Source organism: Gallinula chloropus (genome assembly GCF_964237585.1).
Source record: "Gallinula chloropus genome assembly, chromosome: 1".
Classification (NCBI taxonomy): Eukaryota; Metazoa; Chordata; class Aves; order Gruiformes; family Rallidae; genus Gallinula; species Gallinula chloropus.
Genome location: NC_140085.1, coordinates 31,618,642 through 31,639,008, shown reverse-complemented (window position 1 = coordinate 31,639,008; position 20,367 = coordinate 31,618,642).

The window sequence follows — 20,367 nt, the reverse complement described above, 5'->3', positions numbered from 1 at the left end:
TTCCACTGTTTGGCAGCTGGTGACATTACAAGATCAAATCCGTGCTTATGTTATAGAAGGCCTTGGTTGGGTAATACTTTAAAATTAAATGAATGTTCATAAAATGGATTCACCTCTATCCTTGTTATCTTTAAAGGTACTAAAAAGGATATTTACCATGGAATTGTGGATACCATACTAATTCACATTGCAATTAACATAGGATGCTGTATTTTTGTTTATAAAATTGAAAACACTATTATAGCAGTTATGACTTGCAGAAACTGAGTAAAATAACTTAATAACATACAATTCCATGCTCAAAATCAGCTAATTGCTGCTATAAAATATTGTTAGTGCTTTCTGTTTCACAGAACCACCAATATTTCACTTACAGATGTTTCAGTCATGTTTTTCTCCCCTGTGTCAGCAGTGGCCAGGCGTCTATTAGTTAAAATGGAAATAACCCTTCCCCACAGGCTGTGTTAACTTCTGTGGACGAACCCTGACAAGACCAATGCATTTCTGCCCTGGAGCATATGCTACACATACACTGCATGGTACAGGTTATGTTGCAACACAAACGTCATCTCTGATGGAACATGAGGAGATCTCAGAATTACTGAGAGGCTGAGGTTTGTATCTGAACTTTTCACTTGTTACGATGTTTGCATCCAGGGTTTCAGCTCATTGAGAGAGGGACGAAAGCCAGGCATGTACTGCAACTGCTTGAGCATTCAGGAGTGATGAGTTCTGGTGTTTTGACCTCAAGCCAAGTTTAATCCACAAGTGGCCACTGGGTCTTTTATACAAGATAGGATTTTAGGAGGAGAGCCTCAGAGGTCACAGAGGAGCTACTCATGCCAGTGAGGGCAGGTTGTCCTTATCACGAAGCAGCCTGCAGAGGTAAAGTTTGGTCACTGGTGAAAGTAATATGCAATTCAATTTACTGGGTTAAATTTAATCTAAACCTTTTTCTGTTTGAGCTCGCTCCTCTGAAGTCTGTCCAGTGAATTTTCAAATAGCAAACTCCCAGGCATCCTGACATCATGTAATCCGTATCACTGTAAGCATCTCAAGAGTTGAAATTGAAACAAATGAGCATGATATCAAAGATTTAATGTAACTCCTCAGCATTTCTTGTTATGGCTTGTATCTTGTGTTCTCTTGTGTTTAGGAACAAGAAGTTTGTTGAAAGCAAGTACCCTCACTCCTACCACCTGACTTAAGAATGGAAAAGTCAGAAATACGTCCACAGACCTTCCCACCTTCCATCACACACATGGTTATCTGTCATTTCTAGACTGTGCATGTGAATAGTTTATTATTTCTAAGAATGTGTAAACTAACAAGAGCTAAATTGATGAGATTTTCAAGTGAAAGAAGAAAAAATCCTTGACATTACAAAAAGTCTAGCAAAGTTCTTTCTCACTTCATCTCTGGTCAAGTTTAACCCAAATCTTGATGTATTAAGTGCTATTAGTGTTAATCTCCAGGCACGTGAGACTGATGAGGCCTCATCAGTTTCTATGCCATATCATCTAGCTTTCACATGCAAATGTGCCCAGATCATTTCATCATGTGAGCTATTGTTCCTTAATCAAGCTACTGAAAACAGTATCCCCACTAAAGAAAGGAAATTATCTCCACAAAGGCGGCAGAGATATTTTCAATTTCAACGTTTTTTTTACCTCTCACCCAAGAATTCTTATGAGTTATTTTAGGAAAGTTAGGAAATCACCTATCCTATGGCTTTCAAATTCTTTTTCCTAACTATTCTTTTAATCTGGTCATTCTTTTCTTTGGCTCCAGTTCCCAAATGGTCAAAGAGCTGGAGCTCTACTGGCACACCTCTGTTTGCTGTGGTTCCTGGGGCTATACAGCGTGCAAGGGAGGTTATTAGAAATATTTTAAATATTAAATGAATGCTGGCTAATTAGCTAATGCAGTTGTTAAAGTAAATAGCTGCAGGATTAACAAATAAAATTGTGTTTAGTAAAGCAAAAGATTCAGAATTCTTTTTTGATTTCCATAAAATTTAATTTGTTTGTAGACTCCATTATCATAATCATGGTGGAAGTCCATGGACTTTGTTTGGGATTCATCTCATCTAACCTTGGCTACCTCGCATCAGCATTTACATCTGAGCTGTTTGTGCAGTCTCTCCCTCTAGTGAGCAGCAAATACATGCATTTAGGGAATGCAGCTCATGCAATCTCTTTTATACATTTGCTTTTGAATGAGTGAGTGATTTTCTGGAAATCCCTGTTTTTCTCAATTAGGTAAAGGGGGAGACTGCATAGCTAGCTCATCTGTAAATATTTAAAGCTGATGATAAGCACCTCTGCCTTTTTTGTGTATATCAAAAAACTCTCTCTCACCTACCACTGCCCCCCTCCCCCCAGAAGCCCTTTATATTAGGAAAAATAGGACCTAAAATGAAGCATCCATAAGATTTAGGTATGATGGGTCTGTAATGTCTTGATTTGCCTGTTTTACCTAAAGGATTGTGATAGAGTCTTTAATTACAGCATCACATCCTTTTTTTCCCATCAGATGCCTCCTTCGCTCCGTGCACAACTAATGAGCTCTCATTCAGTGACTGAGGAAGGAAGAGAGGTTATGAGGGATGGTCAGAATCCTTTAAAACTGGCTCTATACAACATTTTGATAATTAAAACAAAGTAATTTGGTACATGGAAAATGAATTTTAAAAAGCCAATGACAGGTCTCCAAATGCATTTGTGAAGAGAGGGGCCTCATTAAGGGCAGGTACTCCTAAGGCCACGCTGAGGTCAGCTCTTGTCCTTTACATTTTTGTTAATGGCATGGAAGAAGTCAGAGGAATCTTTGCCAATTTAAGTGTACGTGTGACACGTGAAGAGGGTACACTGAAACAAATGGGCTGATAAGCTGCTGCAAGCAAATGCCATGTGAATCAATACAGATAATTGTAATTCAACAATATGCAGGAATTACAGACATAATGAGACACTATCTTGGGAACAGTAAGTGAAGTGATTGGGGCATCATGTCAGTCAGCTGGGGATGAGCTCCTTGTGCTGTATGCAAAGGAAATAACAGCAAAACAAAAAAACAGTCCTGGGATAAATGAGCAAAATCATACCAAAAAGGGTCAGAAAGGTTACACAACTTGTCACTAGCAAGTCTTTTTTCTGAGATGCTGTGCACAGTCCCGGCACCCACAACTCAAGAAGGAATAAATTGAATGTCAGGGGTTCAGAGATGAGACAGGATAAATATTAAAGGATTAGAAAACCTGCCTTAGTGGAAAACTGAAGTTCAGTATGTTTACCTTAACAAAAAGGCTAAAGTGTGCCTTGATCACAGTTTCTAATTGCCTCTAGGGGAAACAGAAATTTGGTAATTGAGGGCTCTTCAGTCTCAAAAGCTCAAACATAACAAGATTGAGTGCCTAGAAGTTGAAAGTTAGAGACATTTATAAATTGCATGCATTAGTATTATGAAAATTAATCACTTCAATAATATAACAAAAATAATGATAGATTTTCCATACTGCAAGTATTTAAATTGAGATTTTCAATCTTCTATAAAGGGATGGCCTAGTTAAACAAAACTAATTCAGGGAGGAATTGGTGGGTGCCACACTGGAGGTCAGAGTAAAGTATCATGTCTGAATTTAGAATCTGGAATTATGTTGCTTCATTTCATTGCCTGGGGGTCTGTTTTAGTTACAGCACATTATTCAAAAACGTATATGGTTATAAAATCTTTCTTTCATGGAATTTCTTTTGCTGTATTATCAGGGTGCGGCATCTGCGTTAATCTGTACAACAGGCCAGTTTGAGATGTAGGAGTGGAATTGCTGCTTATTTAAAGAAAGAGCACCAAAGTGAGATTACATATGAAATTGCCTGCTAATCATGGATGCACAGATTGAACGGCTTGTACCTGATCCTTCAAAACACCTTGCACTTCACAACACAGCTCCTGCTGGCATCAGTCATGTCTCTGAAAACTCAATATTTCCACAAATCAAACCCTAGCAATTCACATGGACACTCAGAAATTGAGACCACACAGTTAATGACCACTTCTGGATGAAAAATTATTTCAAATGATTCCTGCCGTAGAGAACTGCGGGGACTCAGTGTCCAAGCCCAGCTCTACAGAGCAATGTTCAGTCATATAGTTGTGAGATTAAGCTTTCCTCTCCTTGGATCAGTGGAGATCTTTTTGCTTCCGTAGTGTAGGAGGCAGAGATAATAAATAACAATCGCCCTTCACTGCACAGTCCATCCTGAGGATGTATCTTGCCACCAGAGTCAGTCTTGTAAAGGTCCTGTGAGAAAATGATGCACAGTAGGGCAATAAAAGTACAGTATGCACATCTGTGATGCTGTAGAGAATTTTTCTGCAATTCTGGTATTTTCTAGTTATTAAGGGTTAATTTCAATCTTGGCACTTGTTCTAACAGTTTAAATGTGTAAATTCCTTGTGTTCTCCTATTGTCTTTCAAGCACAAAAAAGTATCATTGCTGATTTCCCAGCTGGTTCCTTAGTGGAACAAAACTGGGCATGAAGAAATGTGCTGTATGAGCCAGAGCAGAATGAGCTCACACTGGGCACATGCCATCCTTCTCTGTCCTCACATGCTTTCTTACCAGATTTCCTACATGGTCACTGGAGCTGAGGAAGAGGGGTCTTCTACCACAAATCACTCTGCCTCATACCTCAGCATGGCACAATCCCCCCCAGCACATTGCTGGCCCTGACCTTTCCTGGTTTCACCCACGGCTGCTTATCCAGATCTGTGTCTGCACATAGGTAGAGATCTAACCATGAGGTCTTGCAGGTGCAGAAACTGAGACAGATCTTCTTGGCATGCGTGTGTCTGTGTGCAAGAAAGGTTGGAAAACAAGGAGAGGTACTTAAAAAAGACGGAGGAGCAGAGCAGAGAGAGGAATCTAGAAAGACATCTTCTCTGGACACCTCACCTGGTAGAAAAGCAAGCCTGGGAACAAAACCAGGCATGAGCACCCAGAGCTTTGTATCCCAAAAACTTCCCTTGGTTGCTAAGCACTTATGGACACACTAGGAGCACTGATGAGGCTGAAGGCTGAGCAGAGCTGGCAGCCACCTCATGAGGCTGCTGCAAGCTGGGCTCTGCACGGCATCTGGAGGTGAGAAGCAAATGCTTCCCAAAGCAGTCTGCGGACTTCCCTGCTGTATCAGCACAGACAGTCGAACCATCCATCAGCAGCACTGCGACAGGGCTGGAGATGCCATCCCAGCCTGACTCACCAGATACGTTCTAACTTAACTACTTTGCATGGCATGTAATTTTTTTAATAGTTTGGAGATGCCTGGGGGGAAGAAACTTTCTCTAATATGCAGGGAGTATATCGTGCCTGACTAATTTTATGAGTCCCTATTGACAAAAGGCTTTATCTGTGCTTTCTATCCATCTAACTATAAATCTCTCTATTTGTGAGTTTTTGACTCTTGGGGACTCATATAATTTAGTTTGATGAATGATTCTGTGTTTCATGACAGTACAATGAAATCTTTTGGTAAGATGTAGTAATTCATTTCCTTGGAAGTAACGGGTGACAGACAACACAGAAATAACAGGCTGTTGAATCAACTGGTATATTAAGGTAAGCCAAAGCCTACACAAGCTGCCAGTTAGGAATTAGAAAGTGCCTTTGTAACAGTATAAACTCTAATGCAAAACCAAGATGTGAACATATTTACCAAGCAGTCTCAGCCCCAAATATCTACTGTCTGGGGTATTGCTCTGAAACACCTTTCCCTCCTTCAGTGCCTTGTGTACACTGTGGTGCCACACACTGTATGTACACCATTTACTGTTCCCAGACACAATAACATAATCTTTCCACCATAAAATAGTCCTTTTACATCTCCTGGGTATTTAAATATTATGATATTGCACTAAAACGCCACAAGCCTCACAAAAAGCTTTAATTTCCAAGAGTTAACTTCTGAGATGAAGCTCAATAATTGAAACATCATCAGTCGGTATCCATTTACAGGCATTTAAAGCCTTTAAAAGGTCAAAAGGCCCCTTTTTTTTAAATCAGAATTTCTCCACCATCTATCCCAGGACACTTCCCACCAGAAAAGGCAGAGGCTTGAGAGGAATGCACACCATTTGCAACTACAGCAGTAAGCCTACTGCAAACTGTGAGGGATCTGGAGTTGGCAGTTTGTCCCGGCAAATCCATTTTCAACAAGGAACTGTAACCAGCAGTCAGTGCCTGCACAGTCAAGATTAATTAGGAGGCTCTGCATCAGACATTAGCAAAGGTCCTCCTGCAAGGGCCTTCACTACAAGAAGTGTGATCCTAATATTGCCAACAGCATTGCAAGCGTGGTCCTGCAAGACATCTTGTCTTGGGCTGGTATTTTCTCTTTTTGTCCAACGCTGCTGAACATGTGTGGCAGGTTGGAGGAGACAGGATTTGCAGAAGGTGTGGAGACAGGAAATAGGTTGGAAATTTGGTACAAAATCCTCTGTGCTGACCTTGACAAAAGCAAAGGACATGTACCTCCTTGGCAGTGGGTTTTCTCAGAGGGTAGTTATGGAAATGGCAGGCAGCATTTCTGAGGTTGTTGCACTGTCCATGGTTCACCCCTTGGCAGCAGCACGTGTGGCTTCACCTAAGCAGCCAGAGGAACAGCTGCTGGTTACCAGTAATGCTTCTGCTACATCAACACCCAGCCTCGCAGACTGTGGGCCTGGATTTCCTACAACTGCCTTGTCCTTCATCATCACCTCGCATGCAGACATCCCATCTCTACATCCAGCTTCGTGATTTCCAAGGGCCTTTCAAGTGGACAGTATTGACCAGGGAGTTGAGGGGATGGCTTGCATCTGTGGTGTTCGCAATAGCAAAGCAGGCGGTGTTGTGAGGGCAGATGCTCCATCCCAAAAACATTCCCACAACATTTACCATGTAATTAATGTACGATTTGGTCCTTTTGTGTTCAGCATTTCCAGATACTTGTATTTCAAACACTTAATGACTGTGTCATATATGAGTATTGTGATTTATTATCAAAATATTTGTATTTTCTATATAGAGGCTCTAAGTTTCTTCCCCTTATCTGTGGAAAGGTCAAAATGGTATTCCAGAGGACCCTGGTGGTATTCTTTGTATATTCAATATCTATTTAGAAAAACAAACAGATAACAGGCTAGACAGGATAACAGATGTTGCTACCTGTAAATAAAACAAGCCCTCCATAATTACACCTTAAAGTATTCGACTTTAAAAAACACTGATGTTGCCTGTTTCCCGCCCAGTAGGCTACAGTAGTGTTCCTACAGTTTGTTAACAACACAAGTAAAAATAAGTAGCAATTTAGAAGCTTTTCTTTTCTTTCTGCTGGAATATCTCCACAGAGAGACTCCTCGTGACCAGCATAATGAGTTGGAATTTCTACATAGCTTTCATCAGCATCAGACTTTCCTGCCTTGTCATCTATTAACTGATGCCTCCCACTGCAAGTGTTTGGCCCCTGTGCCCTGTCACCTGGGCCAGCTGCCACTTGTCTTCTGAATATAATGAAAGATGGTTGGTTTAACATTTAAACCAGAGTTTGGTGGAATGCAAAGCTTGCATGCGTGGTGGATGGGAAAAACTAAACTCTACATTGCTAAGTTAGACACTAGTAAATTCCCCTTACCTGCATTTATCCTTGCTGAGATGCTGGGACCACACATCTACGTGCCTCCTTGCAGGACGTGCTGGCAGCTGCAGCCACAACTGCTGTAGCCACTTGCCTCTGGTATAGCAATGATGAAGGTGGCATGTGTACATTTTCTGCTGAAAGGCTAATGGGTTTTGCCACCTTGGGTCATGCAGCTACAACCACTGTGGTGTGCAGCATAGCCAGCCCCACACATGCCCTCAGAGCCAATTAGCCACTGCTGTCTGTTGGCTGTTGCAGGATATGTCGTGACACAGCAACAGTAGAGAGGGATTTTGAGAACATGCTCTACAGCACTTCTACAGTTTCCTTACTTGTCCCATGTATGTATCTGGTGCTCAATGCAGTGGCTACTTGTCCTGGAGGCAGCAACATCAGATAGTCCAGTGACACAGGGTCCTTCCACAAAAGTCCCTGTCCACTCCTGCTGGAAAAGATATAATTTATAGGCAGTCTGGGCTGAGGCTGAATTCAGGAAGAACTTGTGTGGGTTTGCACTCAGGGAGAAGCTAAGCTGCGTACTGATCTTCAGGGTGGTCTGTTGAGCACTGCAGACAGCTTGTTAGGGTCTTGCACAGTATGGGGTTTTACTATGTCTCAGCTGGTGACCTTCATCACTGGCAGATTACTTGACAAGGTGAATCTTTTGTCTGATCTGTATGTAGGCAGTCTTGCCTTTGGACATATTAATCTTTACAATGTACTCCAAGAGGGACCTTCCTAAAATTTTATAAAGGAATGGAGGACTCTGAACTAGGTTGTCAGCAACAAGGAGGGGTTGGTGGAGAATGTGAAGCTCAGGGCAGGCTTGGCTGCAGAGATCACGAAATGGTGGAGTTCAAAATCCTCAGGGCAGCGAGGAGGGCACACGGCAAACTCTTTATCTTGGCCTTCATAAAAGAGAATTTTGGCCTCTTCAGGGATCTGCTTGGTAAAGTACTACAGGAGAAAGCCCTGCAGGCAAGAGGGCCCCAAGGGAGCTGGTTAGTATTCAAGGATCACCTCCTCCAAGCTCAGGATCAATGCATTCCAACGAAGCAAAAGTCAAGCAAAGGCTTGACTGAGGCCCAGAAAGCCAACTGTATCCTGGGCTGCATCAAAAGACCAGCAGATCAAGGAAGGTGATTCTCCCTCTCTATTTCACTCTGAGACCCCACCTGGAGTACTGCATTCAGTTCTGCAGCCCCCAGTACAAGAAAGACATGGAGTTGTTGGAGCAAGTCCAGAGAAGGGCCATTAAGGTGATCAGAGGGCTGAAGCATTTCTCCTATGAAGACAGGCTGAGAGAATTGGGCTTGTTCAGCCTGGAGAAGTCTCTGGGGAGATCTTATAGCAGCCTTCCAGCACCTGGAGGGTCTTACAGGAAAGATGGAGAGGGACTGTTTACAAGGGCATGTAGTGCCAAGAGGAGTAATGGCCTTAAACTGAAGGAGGGGAGATTTAGATTAGACGTAAGGAAGAAACTCTTCACTCTCACATTGGTATGGCACTTACCTGAGGCCCAGAGAAGCTGTGGATTCTGCCTCCCTGGAAGTGTTCAAGTGCAATTGGATGGGGCTTTCTTTGGGCAACCTGATCTAGTGGAGGGTGTCCCTGCCCATGACAGGGGGGTTGGGGCTAGATGACCTTTAAGGTCCCTTCCAACCCAAACCATTCTATGATAAATTTGGAAGTAGAGGTCATATATTACTGTAGATGCCATCAGTGTAAGGGCAGGACATATGGTATAAAAGAGATGTTGGGAAGTCAAGTTTTAAATCCAGTTCACTACATTAAATTTGTTTTTGCAACCTGCTTAGAATAGCAGCCAGTAACAATAAAGACTAATTTTAAGCAGAATAAATAAGTGAGCAGTAAAATAACTATTTTGGGGAATTTGCTATAGGACCATTATAAAAGGGAAATGAATGCCTGTGGTAGGGCTTCAGTATCTGGTTAAGAAACCCATCAATTGTCAGTAAGTCTCTATCTTTCTTCCCAAGACTAGAAGCTCCAGCTGCTGCGGACTCTGTCCTCAGCCCTTCTGGGAAGAAGAAAGTCTGAAAAAATAGGTCACCCCTTAGATAAGAATGCCAGAGGGAAACCCCAATGCTTTGGTCTGATTCTGGGGTGCCTTACAAAACAGACTGCCTTTAGACAGTCTCCCCATTATTTTATTTTTTTGAATGAGAAAATCGGGCAGGTTCCAGTCTCAAAGCTACTCTTGTCACAGACAATATTTCAATCAGCAATTTCCTTTAGTAGAAGCACCAACAAGCAAATCTTTAGCTACAGTCCTGTTGGTCTGGCACCATTAACCACAGAAAAATATTCTGCAGAAGCTTGCTGCAAACAGCCTATCTTGAATACTTATGAGCACTACAAATTAATAACAATGTATTTTTGAAGTTCATAATACATTTCAAAATTTACATTGCAGAAAGACACCAACAGCCAAAACAGACAACTTGCAACTCTGAAATTAGTCAGCCAGGCTCCTGTAGCAGTCAGAGGTCGCCAGCATCTATTTGGCTTCTGTGTCTCGACAGAATGGATTCCCTCTTGTGAAACTGTGGAGCTTCCTGCAGCACTTCAAATGCATGCACATTATCCCTGTTGTAATAAGATTCCTGCTGTCACAGCGGAGGGGTGCCACCAAACCAGAGTCTGAAAATGATATGGATAAAAAGGCTTAGCAGATGCCCAGAGAGGAATCATGGAAGCATCCTAGTCCCGTATTTTTTATCATTAGCAGTTCAATTATACAGATTGATTCCTGTGGATGCAGCATTTATTTATTCAGTGGCATAATGATAATACTGGTTTATTTTCTATTTCTTCCCTAATGATATTGAGTGTGAGGCCTTGTTGACATTCCCTGAGTGTTGCATTGATGCCTTTAGAGCACTAGCTGTGATAACTCCGGGATCTTTTCTCCGTGAATCGTAACAATTTATTCAGATATAATCATTATGTAGCCATAGTTAGAGATTCTTTCTTCTTTCAAGCCAAAAGCATTGACTGCCCTTATCGGCACTGAAATTTATCTGCCATGTTGCTGTGCAGTTGCTCAGATGAGGACTTCTCTACCTTAAATAAAGTGTATGGTAACGCATGTGGTGAGAGAGCCAATACTAAGTAACATCACTGTACAGATACCATGTAAAACACAGCAGAACCAACAGTAAGAATTTCCACTCCCAACACACATTACAGTCATTGATGTCATGATGTAAGCCAAAGAAAAAGATTGAGATGTCTCTTTTGCTCTCTCTTCCTCGCTGTTTCTCTCTTATTACCTGGTGGATTTCTCTCTTTCACAGAGTATTCCAGAAGACGATCTCATACTCAAAAACATCATCAAGTCATTCTCAGTATCACAAATCATTTCAGCTTTAATGAGCTGTATTCCTTCATTTACTTCATATGAACAAATATCAAAAAAACCCACTATTTATTTTACTTTTAGAACATATAGATGTAGCATATATATATAAACATATGCTATTCAGTATTTGTTACTGAGCAACACTACAGAGTTCTCAGAACACTGTATCATACTGAATACTAATAAAGTGTTAATCACAATGGAAATATTCCAAAGTGTATTTTATATGTTGTGTGAGCTTTTGTGAGGAACTGCTACCTTGAAAACAGATGTTGCTGTAATCTTCACTGGGAAATGAAGGAACAAGCATTTGAAAGAATCTGTTCCCAGCAGTGGCTGAAGGACACTCACTGACCCCATGCCCGCCCTTCTTCATCAACTTCAAGCTGAAACTTTTTATGTTTATGAGGCCACACTGCTTTCAATCCTACTGAATGAGTATGTACCATATGACTTCCTGCTGCCATGAAAAATTAAAAGAGAAAAAAAAATAGCCAGATACTACCTTCTAGGAGAAAAAATCCACTGATACTCCTGTTGCAGCGCTGCTTAATGCTGCTGGTATCTCTCACGCAGGTCATGGTCCCCCAGCAGGCAGACCAGATATACAGTCAAGACAGTGACTAAGATATGAATTTTTCCATCTTCTTTTATCAAAAAAAAAAGTTAGAATATAAAGTTAGAATATAAAGAAAACAAGATGTTAAACAGGTTAGAATAAATCCCTGATCACCTTCTACATGATGTGCTAGAAGAATCGGTGCTAATACAATCTCTTTCCCTCTGCTTTCTATCTATCTTGGCTGCCAAGCTTGTATATTTGCTCTCAAATTTTCTTGAGCTTTGATCATTTAGTTTCTTATGACAACACTGAGCAGGTCTTTTACCAAACTGGCAACTATACCATTCTCAGAAATCCTAAGGACTTCCAAATCAGGAAGCACTGGAAAATATCCCTAAATATTGTATCAGGCTCATTGGCTTCTCCTTCTGCAGCAGTGCTGGTCCTGGGTCTACTCTCTGGAGAGGCCACAGACTAGAAGCACTGACATCAGGAAACTGACAGCATGTAATCTAATTCTGCTTAAATATTTACTCAAACAAACAAAGGTTATGGATATTCCCACCAAGAGTGACTGGTTGAAATAATCTCTCAGAAAATGACAATTGCCCTTCCTGGATTAGTGTGAGCATCCCCAATGTCAGCCATTCTGACATGGCAACCTCCATACGCAATTGAAATCGAGCTTTGTAACCAATAATTATAAATCTGTATTAAAATGTGATTATTTCAATATGTATTCGGTGCATTAAGTCAACAGGCAATATCCTTGTGTTAACAATCTACTTCCCTGCACAGCGAGCTGTGGACACATCCATCTGAGGACTTTTTAAAATGGAGCAAATATATACAGGTGAATCAAAAATGTAAAATCAAGACCACAAAATTAGTAGATCAAATATATACTAAAGATTGCCACACTGTTGCATAAGCTGATTTCAGTGGATTAGCACACAAACACTTTCCCTCTCATCTTCTTCCTGTTCTGGAGGACACTATGTGCCAGCTGTGTAACTCGCTGCCTGTAAAAAGTGGAACAGCACTGTGGACTGGTCTGAGCTGTCTTCACCTGAGGATGGTATGATCAAAGACTGCCCTTCCTCAGGTCCAGTGTGCTGGGCTGGATTTTACCTTATCATTAGATTGGATATTAGGAAGAACTTCTTCAATATGAGAGTGGTAGATCACTGGAACAGGTTGCCCAAAGAGGTGGTGGAGGCCCCATCCCTGGAGATATTCAAGGTCAGGCTTGATGGGACTCTGAGCGACCTGATCAAGTTAAAGGTGTCCCTGCTTACTGCAGGGGGGTTGGACTGTATGACCTCTAAAGGTCCTTTCCAACCTTACACATTCTGTGATTCTATGATGCCATGATTCTATGACAGTAGGTGGTGGGTTAGAGTCTCACTCTAGTGCAGACACTTAATATTCACAGAGGAACAGAACTGGACTTGAGATTTAGGAAAGCTAAAAAAATTGATGTGTGGACACATGCCATTTAACTGCTTTCTGGAGTCAGAAAGAAGGGTGTCACAGAGATGTAGCAAAAGCTTCAATTTTGAACTGCTACAAATGTGGTAGATGACTTCATTCCATCAGATTTTCTCCATTTCAGTGAAGCCTGAGTTACAAGCCTCACAGAAACACCCATAAGTTCTTGCAGGGAAGAGATACTAGTACCTCTGGCCAGTACAAAAGATGCAGTGTTAAAAAATCTGTACCTTCATCATGCCAGGATACCTACATAGCTTCAACAGGTGAACAGATTTGGCCTAGTCTTAGAGTGCGATCCACCTGATGAACAGAGAAGACAGGCAGAGCCCCCATATTAAAAGATAAATATTTTGTTCTCATATAAATAGTTTCACTTCCCCCATAAATTACTTAATCATGAGTGAACTGTGAGATTGCATGAATAGATGCCATTCAGAATGTAAACACTGGAGTCACTTTGATTTGTTCCCTCCTGGCAGAGTACATCTGAAAGGATGATAAGCAAAGATAACGTATCTTGAAATTCCATCCTAACAAACAATAAATTACCCTCCTGAAAGCAGACTTTCAAAGTACAATTCTCAGTCCAGCACACAACCAGATGCCTTGAGGCCATGTAAACCACTTTACAAGTGATTGTAGATGGCAGGTCATGTAAAAGGGCAATAATGTGAGAATCACACAAATCTCTGAAAATAGGAGCAAATGAATTTCATTACAGATTCACATTCAAGGTTTCAGAAGAGTATGAGTTCTGGAGCTAAAGAACAGTTTTAATAGTTTCCCATTTACTATCTATCTGAGGACTCTGAAAGAATTTGCCATATAATTAAAACCTTTCAGTGGGATGAAAGTGCTTAACAGAAAAAATAAGATACTCAAAAATAAAAAGGTGGCTTCTAAATATAAAATCCTACTACTTACTACAGCTTTCATAATTAGCTGCTTTTTTAGTTCTTCTAACTCACTTCCTACTGGGATATATTCAGAAAGCCTAGGGCTTCCATTATTTCCATATCTAGTAGGAAAAAAAAATTATGAAGATAAAATCAACACAAAGGATTTGATTTAGGCTGCATACATAAAAAGAAGGGCACAGCTGCATTTCCTTAGGTAATTCTGGTATAAATAACTGAGAGCAATGCTCATAATCACAAAAAAAGATGAGTTAGTGTTTCAAAAAACGATCTGTCTTCCGCTGAAAGTTGCTGTTTGTCAGCTAAGAGGCAGTAACTAACAGATTTTTGGTGTCTTTTTAAGATTTATACAGTGGGAAGTAAACAAGTTTCACTTATACCACCACCCTCAGGCTGATTACTAACGTGAAACCCAAACAGAGCTACGACACTAACTCTTCCTGGTAGCTAGCCCAACGAACTACCGCAAGGAGGAGTAAAGCTGCCATGCTTAAGGAACAAGAGAAGTTTATTTTGATTCATCTCAGAGCATTTTATTCTGTGTTATCAGTACAGATTAAAAAATATTATAAAATCACAAACAACTTTTCTTCAAAATTAATTTTTATTGTGCCCAGAGCGTAGCAGTCTCATTCCAGAAGGTAATTTATTTTATTTCTTTAAACTGTTATTTTTAAATTATAAACTTTTCTCAAAATAAGTACTTTGGGTAACTGTATGTGGGCATTACAACAATGCTGACTTATAATGCAATGTACCAGCTACCTGCCTGCCTAACATTAACTTAGTGAAGGAGCAGCTTCTTCTGGTACCATCCTTTCTACTCAGCTAATGAGATGAGGTGTGGACAGCTACCAGGCTGCACCAGGCTGCACTCCTGCCCAGGGAGAGGTTGTGCAGAGAGTAACCTGCTCCAGAGACCAAGGAAAAAGGTGTTTGATTCGCCTTTTTATTTCCCCTCAACCAGCTGCAGGATGCCACCCTTTTGCAAAATACTCAGTAGTGGCAAGGGCAAGTGCTGTGGTTTTGCATGGCTCTGTTCTGGGCGGGGGGGGGGGGGGGGATGTGAGGGGCGGGAGGGCTGCAGGAATGGCTTCTGCAAGAAGCAGCCAACAGCTCTCTGCAGGCCCCAGAGAGCACACACCAGCCGGATCAAGGCCGGAGTCGTCGCTGACCAAGGCCGAGCCCATCAGAGATGGTCACAGCGCCTCTGGGAATCACATTTAGGCGAAAAAAAAACCCCACTAGCAGCTGTTTTATGCTGCCAGAGAAGGGAGTGAGAAGATGTAAGAAACTGTGCAGACACCAAGACGAAGGGCAGAAGGCATCCCAGGTGCCAGCGAGAAAGATGCCCCTGCAGCCCATGGAGAAACCCATTCTGTACGTGCGCTGGTACCAGAATTTCCCTTAAGCTCTGAAGTGACTGGCTAAACTTGTTGCTGTAAATCACATGGGGCCAAGCTGATGCTTGGATGTCTTTTTCATTCCTTGTTGAAACATGAACCAAATCATCACTTTCCCACCCTTACTGATGAAGGAAGTGAAGCTTGACCTCCGCTGCAGAGCCCAAGGTCTCTAAAATGCTCAGTACTCCCAAAAGCCTTTATTCTAATTGCATCTGTTGAAAGGTTCGTTGCACGGTGAACAGGCACTAGTGAAAACACCACTGTTGGGGAATAATCACACTTCATTCCAAGAAAGTGGTCGCATTCAAACAGTAAGCAAGATTGTAAGAAGCCTAAGGAAGATATGGTTCAGATCAGATCTAGTTCGTAAGATTTTGATTTGATTTTGATAAAGACAGCAACTTAAAGAGAATGTTTAAAATAAGGAGGCAGGGAACCCTTGAACACCTAACTATTTCCACTGCATTTTTTCCAGTCAGAGACCAGGGATAACGAAATTGGGATGAGATAAATTAAATCTCCACAACAGAGCCCTGTGTTCAAGCTTGGGACTAGCAAAAACACAACTTGTGCTAGCCTGTCTTCATGTCCCAATAGACTTTCATTCATTTGGCTTTTGGCAATGAAGCTTTGGGTAAGACACAGTGCCATACATGCAATCTTTGTGTCTGTTTGCATGGGAGTGAAATCAGACTCCAGCAACAAAAGACTCAGACCAATTAGCAACAGCTAATTCTTCCCCTTCCCCAAAATGCAAAACTGTCATCACTGATGTCACTAAAGAAATGGTAAATCAGAAGTCACCACATATGAATACCAGGTACTGAGGGACTAGGGGATGCTATCTAGTATTTAAGACGCACTTAATACTTTATTAAGTATTGATGATGACTCGCTATCTCAGAGCCCTCCTCCAAATATCTGTGTCCTCTATCTAATAAATCTTTAAGCGGCCTGCATTTTAAGATAACAGAAACTGAATCTGGGGCATTCCCCACATAAGAAGAATAATAAAAATCTTGATAGGAGAGTAGCTCTAGAGTTCTCTAGTCCTGTCTCCAGTTTACAGCAGAACTATCATCAACATAAAATCAGTCAGGGCTTTGCCCAGTTGAGTCTTGAAAAGTTCCAAGGATGCGTATTTGCTGCTTCTCTGCGTAACCTGCTGCAGTGCTGCACTACCCTTCTAATGAGGTGATTTATCTTAATGTCCAGCCTGGACCTCATACGCTACAGTTTGTAGCTCTCTCACTTTCTCTGAGTAATCTGACAGTACTGAGAACATTTTTGCTCCACCATCTTTGTAAATGCCCTTCAAGTAGTTGTAGGCTTCTATTAAATCTCTCTTTACCCTCCTTTTTGTGTGGCTTCATCAATGTCAAGAAAATGTATGGCTTCCCAAGATCTGCTGGTCACGCTGCCTCTAGAGCTGCCCGGTATACAGTTCATCTTATTTGTAAGGGAAATACTCTGTTGAGTGATAAAGTAAGTTTGGCATCTGCTCTAACACCAGGTTCTCCTAGAAGGGTTGCAGGCTCCCACCCTGCACTGATACATGGTGTGAAACTTTGCACATCTCTCTGTCAAACTTCACAGATTTGTGTTAGTCCACTTTTCTCATGATCTCTCAAAACGTAAAGTTGAGCCTGCCACCCAGCCTCCTGCCCACATTAGTAGCATCTGCAAATTTGCTATCTCATTGTTTGGGTCATTGATCAAGAAATTGAACAATACAGTCTTTGGTATGGATCCCTGGGCACAGAACCATTGATTACTATTTCTGAAGGCTCCTTCTTTGACTTTTAGTTCATTAAGAATTTACTTTTAAGCAGGAAGGCCCTCATCTGAATTTTAACCTTCCAGCAGAAGAAGAGTTTGTTTCTGAGTGCTTAGTACATTTTCCTTAAAAATCAGCCTGCCATGGTGAGGCAAATTTCACAGTAAGGTAGCTTCCCAGGTGATTCTCTTTTGCAATATCCTACACATACAGAAGTCTGCTCTCCTGAAGATCAGAGTCCAAACTCCACAGCTCACCATTCTAGCCTTCTTCCAGCTTTTAAGCAATTCATGGTTCTATCTAATGTTCAAAAGCCATTTTTTAAAAAGAACTTAAGTTTAAGAACAGGCTCAATTCTTCAGCATTGAAGTCACCAACCAAAGAAGCAACTGGGTCCCAAAATCCAATATCACAAATTCATCTATGTCATGAAATATTTCTCCTCTTAGGGCTAACTGAAATTTCCAAACCTAGACTGAACAAAGCCTACTGCAAATCCATGATACCCTGTCCTAAGCAAGGACAACTTTCACACAGACCTGCCCTGTCTCCTGGTAAGACCCCAGATACAGGCAGTGAATAAATTGGGCCCCATGCTGCCTGCCACTCTTTGCCAAGTGCTTTATGCTCCTTATCACCTGTGCAACTGCCATGCAAATGAGGCCCATCACAGGAGATAGTCTGATCAAGTGCCAGAAGCACAACCAGAACTGTTCAAGTGCCAGAGGGAACCACAAACTGCAGCTCTAGAACTCCTCTGTGAGAGATTACATTGCTTGCTCTCTGGAAATTAATTTTTAAATAAATTGCTGTTTCAAGTGATTCTTAAATGATGCTGCAACCACCTTGGGTAACAGTGTAGACTTTAAACGATCCCTTCTTTCCCATGTAAGTCATGTAATATAGAAACTCCTGCAATTTTTTTTCCCTTGGAATCTGTTAGATGAATGTGATATACAAAAATGTGTCTTTGCACTACTCAAAGCAGGAACAGGGGGTGGGGGAAATTATTATCCCATCTATCTACAAAGCCATCATTTATACTATTGAAAAACCTCAACAATTTATGCAAAAGGCCACTGTAATGGTGTGGGATTTATAAATATACTTAACATGTTTATCTGTCTTAGAATTGTACTTAAGATTATAAAATATTGTGAAAATAGTTTTTTAAGAGGCTGTATTTAGCCTATTGAAACAGCAAATGAGCCAAAAAGCTTTTATCTGGGTAGGAACATCCAAAGAAATCTTAAAGGAGCAAGCAACTGACTTTGTGGACATCCTTTATTTAATATCAACTTAACAAAATGCTGAAGATGCAAGTCATGAGAACAAGGGGGAATATGGCTGAAGATAGACATGGCTAACATCAAATCCAGATTTACAAAAAAAGTACAGGTTTAAAAATGTGTAAGATGTGAAACAGTCTTGGAAAAAGCAGGTATAAATCTTTTTTTGGTGTACAGGAGGAAAGCCAGTGTTTTGAATGGCTTTATGATTTGGTGGGATGAGATGGGACAGGTCAGAACAGAACAGAATAGCTATACAAACAGCCTGGAAATGCTCTAAATGTAACCTAACCCATGCCACATGGGAGGCCACATGGTTGGAGAACATCTAAAAATGCTTGTAGATAGCTGTTTTGTATCTCAGAGAAACAGCAGAGCTGAATACAGCAGTTGTCTCTGTCATTTCATTAGGCTGAAAAAACACTTTATTGGATGCTCCTGTAGTGCATTATTGTCTCAAGAAGAGGTTGCTGTCATTTAAACCAAGAAGCTACCTGTCCACAGGTGAACACCCTGATACTGATCCAGTTGTACAAAAAAAGAAAAGAAGTCACTGCCCTAAATTTTTCACCACTACTGTCAGTCCCTTACCATCACCTCTCTGCCTCAAGGCCTCTGGCAATCACCCCGCTGAGGTCACAGTTCAGGGACCATTATTAGTTTCAGGTAAAAGTGAAGTTAACCTAAGCCCGATCCTGCCTGAACGACAATGTCAGGCTGCATAGACTAGAGCCAGCAGAGCGAAGAAGTATTTGCACTAATCAAACAGGGGCCATCACCTCTCTCATAACATGACACCTATCCAGAGGAGAACCTCTGCCAAAGCCCAGGAAGGGTACTGTGATCTGCCACCAGCAGAGAGACTTTTCTCTGTCTGTTTTTCTTTAACTGCCTCCTGCACACCTCTCCTCCTCATTCAGCCTTGTACCTTGCAGCCCAACTGGAGACTTCGGTTTTCCTAGAAAAAAACTTAATTGTAACAACAGCTTCCCACTACATTCTGTAGGTGGCAGTAGGAAACCTTGCAAACTTCTTAATTAACCTTTTCACAGAGATTTTGGCAACAGCTATCAGGTTTCATTGGAGGGGTGTATAGTCAGTCATGAATAGTGAAAAAAAATGCAAAAATTATTGGTTTTATCACATTCTCTACTGAAAAAAATACTTTTCACAGACAAAAAAGATTGCTTTTGTAGCTCAAATTACTTATGTCTATAACATAATGTATTGTGACTTAGGCTTCCAGTCACACTCATAATTTTTATTTTGAAACTCCAGGTTAATTTCCATTTGTTGTAATGAACTTGTGAACAGAATGGGCATTTTTTAAATGTACTTGACACTTCTGTGCTCTTTTGTGTTCTTTTTCCTAATTCTAAGCACAGTTATCGAGCTTGATACAGCTCTTTTCACTGTATCTCCTAATTTATGATGCCCCATAACATAAAGAATTTGTAATGTTTAACTGTTTACTTCTCAAAAGTCTCTGTTATTAAATAGATTCTCCTTTTTCTTAGTATTATATAGGAGATACGAATTATCTTGATTGCACAGAGGTCTAAGGCATCACTGATGCTCTTGATCTCTCCTCCCTTCTCGGCCGTTGGTCTTCCACAATGTATCTGGAGTTTCCCATTGAGTCCTAGGAAAAAGTACTTGCTAGGCCTTTGTGGGTCCCCACAGATGCCGTGTATGAAGTACAAGCATTTTCTAAATTTGGCGTTTTCTGAGTGATTTTCCATGATTTTGGGGAACTCCTTGTTAAGGTGGTTCCTTACAGTTTTATGTTCCTAGAAGCCTTACCTCTGTCATTCCTAAACAAAGCCCCTACTCTAAGATCCAAATTCCTGCAGCATT